The 7,476-nt window shown below is 39.8% G+C and overlaps 1 pseudogene; it reads right to left on the bottom strand.

The window, feature by feature from the left end:
• Nucleotides 1–2,976: 2,976 nt before the first annotated feature.
• LOC124726588 lies at nt 2,977–3,094 on the bottom strand (annotated as a pseudogene).
• Nucleotides 3,095–7,476: the final 4,382 nt, after the last annotated feature.

The following is a 7,476-nucleotide window of genomic DNA, read 5'->3' as shown; positions in this document are numbered from 1 at the left end:
TGGTAGACTCCCAGGTTCCAGCATCATAGTTCATCCTTGATTGGTCCCAAAAGACTTTTGTCTTGGCTAGTGTGTGGAACACACTTTCAATGTTGTGTTTCTGGAGTATTCTTCAGACTTTTGTTGATGTGTTCCCAACATACATGATAACTGACGTCACAACACATTGCTCTTCATCCTCAGCAGACGGTGGTCTCAGCTCTTTTGGTCATAAGGCATGTTGTATCTGTTGGTTACTAAAACAGTTCATACAGAACGTGACCTGAAGGTGCTGCAATTTAGCCATTAGACTGTCACAGTCCAAGAGTTTGCCTGCACTGTGCACTAGTTTGCTTAGGACAGCTTCTTGTTGTGAAGGGGCTAGACAGATGGTGGCATACAAGAACAAATTTGTATGTTTCAGTTTACCACAGAGGTTGCATCCTAGTGTACCACCTGGCCTTTGTTTGATGAGCACATCCAGAAATGGAAGTTGATTATTTTCACCTATCTCCACCACAAATTTGATGTTCTAGCGCAGTGAATTCAGGTGTTGCAAGGAGTCATGTAGGTGATGTCATTTGAGTGGATACAATTTGATGTTCTGTTGCAGTGAATTCATGTATTGCAGGAAGTCTTGTAGGTGATGTCGTCCATGTGAACTGATTATGAATGTATCATCTACATACTGAAAACATCACAAGGGCTTGTAGACTGCTGATCCCATAGCTTCCTCTTTTCAAATGTCTCAATAAACCTCTTGGCCACCACTGGTGATAACAGACAGCCAGTCACTACTCCATCTGTTTGTTCATAGTAAATTCTGTTGAACAGAGATTAGGTTGATGTAAGTGCAAATTCAAATAGTTTCATTAGTGCTGATCCAAACTTATCTCCTATGAGACTAAGAGAGTCTCTTAGAGTTGCTTTTGTAAATGAAGATACCACGTTGAATCTCACTATAATGTCTTCTTGGCCCCGTCAGAAGTTCTGGAGCTGCTTGATGAAATGTGCAGAAAACTGTATGTGGTGCTGGCATTTGTCCACAAAGGGGATGAGCATTGCTTATATCCAAACCCTCATGATAACAGTTTGTAAAATATTATTCTGTTTTGAACTTGCAATTTATGTACTCTTTTTCTTATCAGTTAAGATCATTTAGACATGCCAAGTGTAACCAAAATATTTATACTGAGCTATGCAAGACACAGTTCTGTATCTTAAACCGCTGTGCTTGAAACACACTGCTCCCTCTGCCATATGCATGACCCTAGCTTGCAACCTTGACTGAAAAATGCATTGTAACTATTGCTCTCAGAACATCAGTTGAGATATGTTTGGCGATGTTATTACTCTTTGAAAATACAATATTAGTAGCACTTTTAATCAGTTTTAAACTGTGTCTGCCCTAAACTGAACTATAGTGAAAAAGGCTATCGACTATTAAATGCCAAAGTGGTTGGTGGATATAGGGGTCCAATTGTATATACAACACTCCGACATAAACACACTTCACTGCATTTACCATTGCTTCCCTTGATTATTGTCTCTGATTATGTGATTATATCCACCAGTCTAACAGTTGTTCTATGCAGAAACAGGATGAGAGTTGCTTTTAACTCATATGCACCAGTCAAATAGTCATTCTGTGGAGAAAGAGGATGAGAGTTGCTCTTAAATCACCTCATGACCATCCCTCTGAAATAAATACTGTTACTATGAATTTACAGTTGCCAATCTCTGAAGCATCTAAGTTAGTTTATCGCTTCTGAAATTTACTATGAAGCATTGTTTAACTTTATCAATGTAATCTGTACTTTAAAATATTGATAGAAGCAAGCAGTATTGTCTCTGGTGCAACACTTAAGCTGCCGTATTTGAAATTTTCACTTGATCAATTACTAAACATTATTAATCAGAACCTGAGATTTCAAAGCAATATTAATGTCAGCAAATTAAATAAAAGATGACTAACACTTTAGTTTTACTTTCAGTTCTGTTTAAATGATCATAATAGAACTTTTGTAATACATTGGTATCTGAGACATTATCGTATTATGCAAATACAATTTTTGACATTGTAATGTTAACGTAAGTCATTAAAATATATGCCATGGGAACTAGGATTGTGATTTGACTGTTGGTTAAATGCATTTTTGAAATATTGAGAACACTGAATCCATGTTGTTCAACCTATATTCTGTTCAACAGTTGCACTTAGATGACTGTCACTCCTTTAACAATTCTACTTCTATCAAACAATATAAAAGTTTTGCCTTCTTGTAGCTGTGCCATCGAAATAAGTGGAGGCAATTAATCTTAAAAAATTCTTCATGTCTCTGACAAAGTGAATTAAAGAGGTCCACTGTGAAGCCTTCCAGAGCCATTGTCTGAATTTCAGTCTTGACTCGAGAAACCTCAGAACTAAGTATGGAGATTCTTGTATCCGTGACCAGATAATTTCAGAGGTGACTCATAAATATGGAAATAAAAGCCACAACACTTTAGCAATGAATTGCAAAATGAAATTTACATCTGCCACCATCAACAACATTTCCACACTCATGAACATCTCACTGCCATCTGTCCTCTTCTTGCTACTGCATACACCATTAAGCAGGTACAGGTCATCCAAAGAAAGTGCCCAGTGAGGTTCCCTAACTATGTGGCTGGTAGTCTGAAATATGACGTTCACAAAATATAATTTCGTTGGAATGGTGCAGCCATTTACAGTTTTGTGAATAACGCTTTTATCATGTTCTTTTATCAAAGCAATAAAACTAAACTCCTCCCGAACAGGCCATGAAGGCCCAATGGTACCGACCAGCTGCTGTGTCATCCTCAACCCACAGGCATCACTGGATGCAGATATGGAGGGGCATATGGTTAGCACACCGCTCTCATGGTCATATGTCAGTTTCCGAGACTGGAGCCGCTACTCCTCAATCAAGTAGCCCCCTCCTCAGTTTCTCACACAAGGGCTGAGTGCACCGCACTTGCCAACTGCACTCGGCAGACCGGATGTTCACCCATCCAAGTGCTAGCCCAGCCCAACGGCGCTTAACTTCGGTGATCTGACGGGAACCGGTGTTACCACTGCGGCAAGGCAGTTGGCTTTATCAGAGCAATACACATTATTAAAAAAATTCATTTTTGAGCTACAAAGACATCAACATTTTATGATGTGTACTTGTTGATATTAATTGACATGTTGTTACACCAAAAAAAGTTTAATGTGTTCAGCACAGTCCGGTGTTCCACTAATTCCAGGGTGTATACGTGGACAAGGAAAAAAAATTCCCGGATTTCCCGGTTAAAAATACACTTTCTCCCGGGTGAAAATACACTTTTTCCGTGTTAAGCGACAGTATACTCGTCCACATATAATGTTGATCTTTTTTGCGCCTGCTGCACTCAAGATACACACAAAATGTGCCAGTAAAATTTTTAATAACGACGCATATGTCTCTCTTCTGGGCTCGAAATTCTTCTAACTGGTCGTTCTCAAAGAGTTGATTTTTAAATCAGAGTCAAACACTTTGTGATTCATCATACATTCTCGCACATAGTTCATTTTGCACAAAAGGAAATTTGCTTTGAATGTAACGCGTTTCAAACCACCATTCGCAATACTTTCCCGCGACCTGTTAGAAACAGGTTCGTTTCAGTAGTTGCAGGAAAGCGCCAGATAACAGGCGTAACCGCGCCTGCGCACCTACGATGATGCAGGAAGCCCATATATATGTTCGTAGGTGTGAAACATTGAAAGATCTTACATTATGTCATAAAAGAAACAAGACATCAGAGGATACTTAAAAAGCGTCGGAATTTCGTGAACCATACTAAAATGCATAATTCGGCTTAAAATGCACACTCGTATGTAAATTTTCTTGGAGTACCGGTACTGTATTATCTCATGTTTGGTTCTTTATTATGGCATAATGCCATACGTGCACTTGAAATGCAGCGAACAGTTGAAACTAGCCAATAGTGTGAAATTAAATACTTCGATCCAAATAAATTGACTTCCTCAGCAGAACAGATTAATGAAAGCCAAATCTCTTTAGCAAACCGGTAAAAATAACTTCATTGTTCCGCAAGGCGATTAATGCTTGACTGTCAGAAAGGTGGAAATAATATCTGAAACTAATAACATCTTTTGGCCATCCGTAACTATGCGAACGTATTTTAACAAAATAAACAAAAATCCGTTTTGTTCTCATTTAACGTGAGAGCAATAGACGAAGAGGAAACAACAAATCACTGAACGTAAACACAGGTCACGTGGAGACGACCCACCTCCCCACCACAACTCTGACTGCTCTGTGCATCAGCCCCCATCTACGATATTTCCGAACAGGGTCAATTTTAAGTAGTGGCGCCCAGCCACACTTCTGTAACCAAAAGCGAGAGAAGATACTACTCATACGCGACTCAACTGCGCATGTTATGAAGCATTGCAGTCTTCCTAAAGACTTTGACACACTTTGCTGTTGGCATACGCTTGTATGAGCACTGTTTTGTTGTTGTATATGGCGCATTTCCTTCGTAACTTGAGTTTTGTTTTCGTTTTTTTTCTCTCATTCGTGTTTTGTTGCTACAGTATTATTCTGCAGTAGCGGGATACAGTAACATCTTTTGTTAGAGTATTGGTTCTTACTAGTCAAAATCACCAAAATTTAACTGAAAACTAAAACAATGAAAAATCCCCGGAATTCTAAACAATTCCCGGGTATTTCCCGGTTTTCTCCCGGATGAAAAAATTCCCGGGGTTTTCCCGGATCTCCCGGTTGTCCCGGGTCGTATACACCCTGTAATTGATATTTTGGTGCACTAATGTTGCTAAAAATTGGGCAGAGTGGCATTCTTTTCCTGTGGACTTCAGGTAGTCAGTAAAGTCTCGGCAGTGCAACTACTCATGGATGAAGCCTCGTCACCATCTTTGCAAAGGTCATTCATCATGTCAGAACTCCAACCACCAACTGGATCACTAGAAGCACAAGCCTGGCCCTAGTCAGAGAGATGATCCAGTACACTTGATGCAGACTGGATGAGACCTCAAGAGAACTCTTCACATTCCACTTGCAGTTGGTGAAGACACCAACCCCTGACTCATGGAATTGGATAGACCCAGTTAACTGGTCTCAAGCCGACACAGCAGGACAGTCCGCCACTTGCAGACAAACTGTTAAGTATGAATGACTTTTGGCTAAACCACTGCAAGAAGAAAATAACTGATGATGCTACCCTGTACTAGGAGAGAGACTAAATTTTACACTGACACCGAAGACCATATCAAGAGTGGAATTTGTCAGTGCAGTGGAACAATCTGCTCTTGCAATTCCATAGGACACTGCACAAGAAATACAATTTGAAATATGCCATACACTTCTTAGGGTCGATCCACCAAAGCAAAACATTTCCAAGAAAGAAAAGAAAGCACTTAAGCAGTTCCAAGAAGATTCTGAGACAGTGATCCTCCCAGCAGACAAAGGGAATTGCACAACCTTGTTAACAAATTAAATTTCTTCTTTCACTAAATCTGTCCTTAGGCAGTTCTTCCTTTGTTCACATCTGTTAAAATTCCAAACGTTGTTCTTCCTCGCTCTCATTTTCTTTCTACTTTTCCCTTCATGATTCTCACTAGTAGACAATTCCTACTTAATATGTGTCCCATTCAAGATGTTATCCTCTTCTGTATCATCCTCACGTAGTTCTTCTCCTCTCCTGTCCCACTCAGCAACCTCGCATTTTTCATTTTGTCAATCCATTTCACTTTCTCTATTATTCTCCATAACCATATTTCAAAATTTTCTACATATTTTAATTCTTTCTCGATGACTGTCCATGTTTTACAACCATAAGACACCACACTCCACACAAAGCATTTGGTGAACATCTTCCTACGTGTACCGCGGATGCTTCTGGCTGTCAGCACAACAGTCACTCTCCTGAATGCTTTCTTTCCCATGAAGATTACTCATCTAACATCCCCTGTACAACTTCCACTGCAAGTTATCAAGATCCCTAAATTATTTAGCGAGTGGTTAGCACACTGGACTCGAATTCAGGAGGACGACGTTTCTGGCCATCCTGATTTAAGTTTTCTGTGATTTCCCTAAATTGTTTCATGCAAATTCTGGGATGGTTCCTTTGAAAGGGCACAGCTGATTTCCTTCCCCATCCTTCCCCAATCTGATGGTTCCAATTACCTCATTGTTTGATTCCCTCCCCCCAAATCAACCAATCCACCTAAATAATGGAATGAATGAACCTGTTCTAAGCCATTCTATCTAGTGATGTGTGTTCTCATATTGTCCAGTTCTCATCACCTTCCTCTTGCTAATGTTCATTTTTATTCCAAACTCCTTATCCACACTTACCATGTTCTCCATTACCTGCAACTCTTCCTTCATTTCTGCTAACACAGTCAAAACATACTTGATGACTTTTTCTTTTCTCCTCACACTACAAGTCCTCTTGACTTTTCCAAGACCTTATTGATTAGCTTTTCATCATATATACTGAAAAGTGCAGATGATGTTCAGCAGCCCTGTCTCGAACCTCTTTCAATACCCACCTCCTCAGTTTCTTCTTCTTCTACATGAACAACCACTTTTGTCCCATATAGAATTCCTTTATCAACTGTCTACCCTTCCAGTTTATACCAGTATCTTTCAGAACCTTCAACAGAATGTCAGATATATAAGCAAGAAATGTATGACATATTACAGGAAGACCATTGAGCTTCTCCAGCACATTTTCCAAGATAAAAAGACAGTGAAGATACTTTGTCCATGAGCAGCTGTACCATCTAGACTTTATGGGCTACCTGAATTACACAAGGAAGAAATGTTGCTCTGCTCAACTGTTAACAACATTGGTGCACTAACGTATGAATTAGCAAAACACCTGGTATTGATGTTCAGCATCTTTGCGGGCAAATTACAGCTCCACGTATGGTAGTTGGTGCCTTTTATTGAGCAGCTCTACCAGTTGTAACTGGGCCAAGAAGACCTCAAGGTAAGCTTGGAAGTGAAATCTCTCTCTACAAGTGTACCTCTGAAAAACTCCCTACATGTCATAAAAAAAAAAAAAAAAAAAAAAAAAATGGTCAGCAGTAATGAAGGTGTTTACATTCGTGCTTCCATACCCTACTCTCTCCTCAAGGGATTATTACGAACGAACAATGGAACAGTACACAAAAGATGCATCGAGCATAAAGGCCACACAGACAATGAAAAGCCAAAACAAGTTTGCTGTGGCAGAGCACTGTATCTTGGTGGACATGTCATGAAGTGCAATAGCACCAAGTTGTTGCAACAATCCCGCACCTTCTGTGATTGTAATCTAAATAAAGTCATAGAGATCCAACTACACAAAGGACTAATAAATAAAGACAGTGACTTTTAAAAAAGCAAGGCCTGGGACCTAGTCTTGAGCGTGGTCAAAGCACAGTGACCATCTGTGTGGAAATCCACTCCAGTCATGGCAATT

Source organism: Schistocerca piceifrons, chromosome 1 (genome assembly GCF_021461385.2).
Source record: "Schistocerca piceifrons isolate TAMUIC-IGC-003096 chromosome 1, iqSchPice1.1, whole genome shotgun sequence".
Classification (NCBI taxonomy): Eukaryota; Metazoa; Arthropoda; class Insecta; order Orthoptera; family Acrididae; genus Schistocerca; species Schistocerca piceifrons.
The sequence above is the reverse complement of the archived record's forward strand: the minus strand, read 5'-3'. Positions and strand labels throughout refer to the sequence as shown.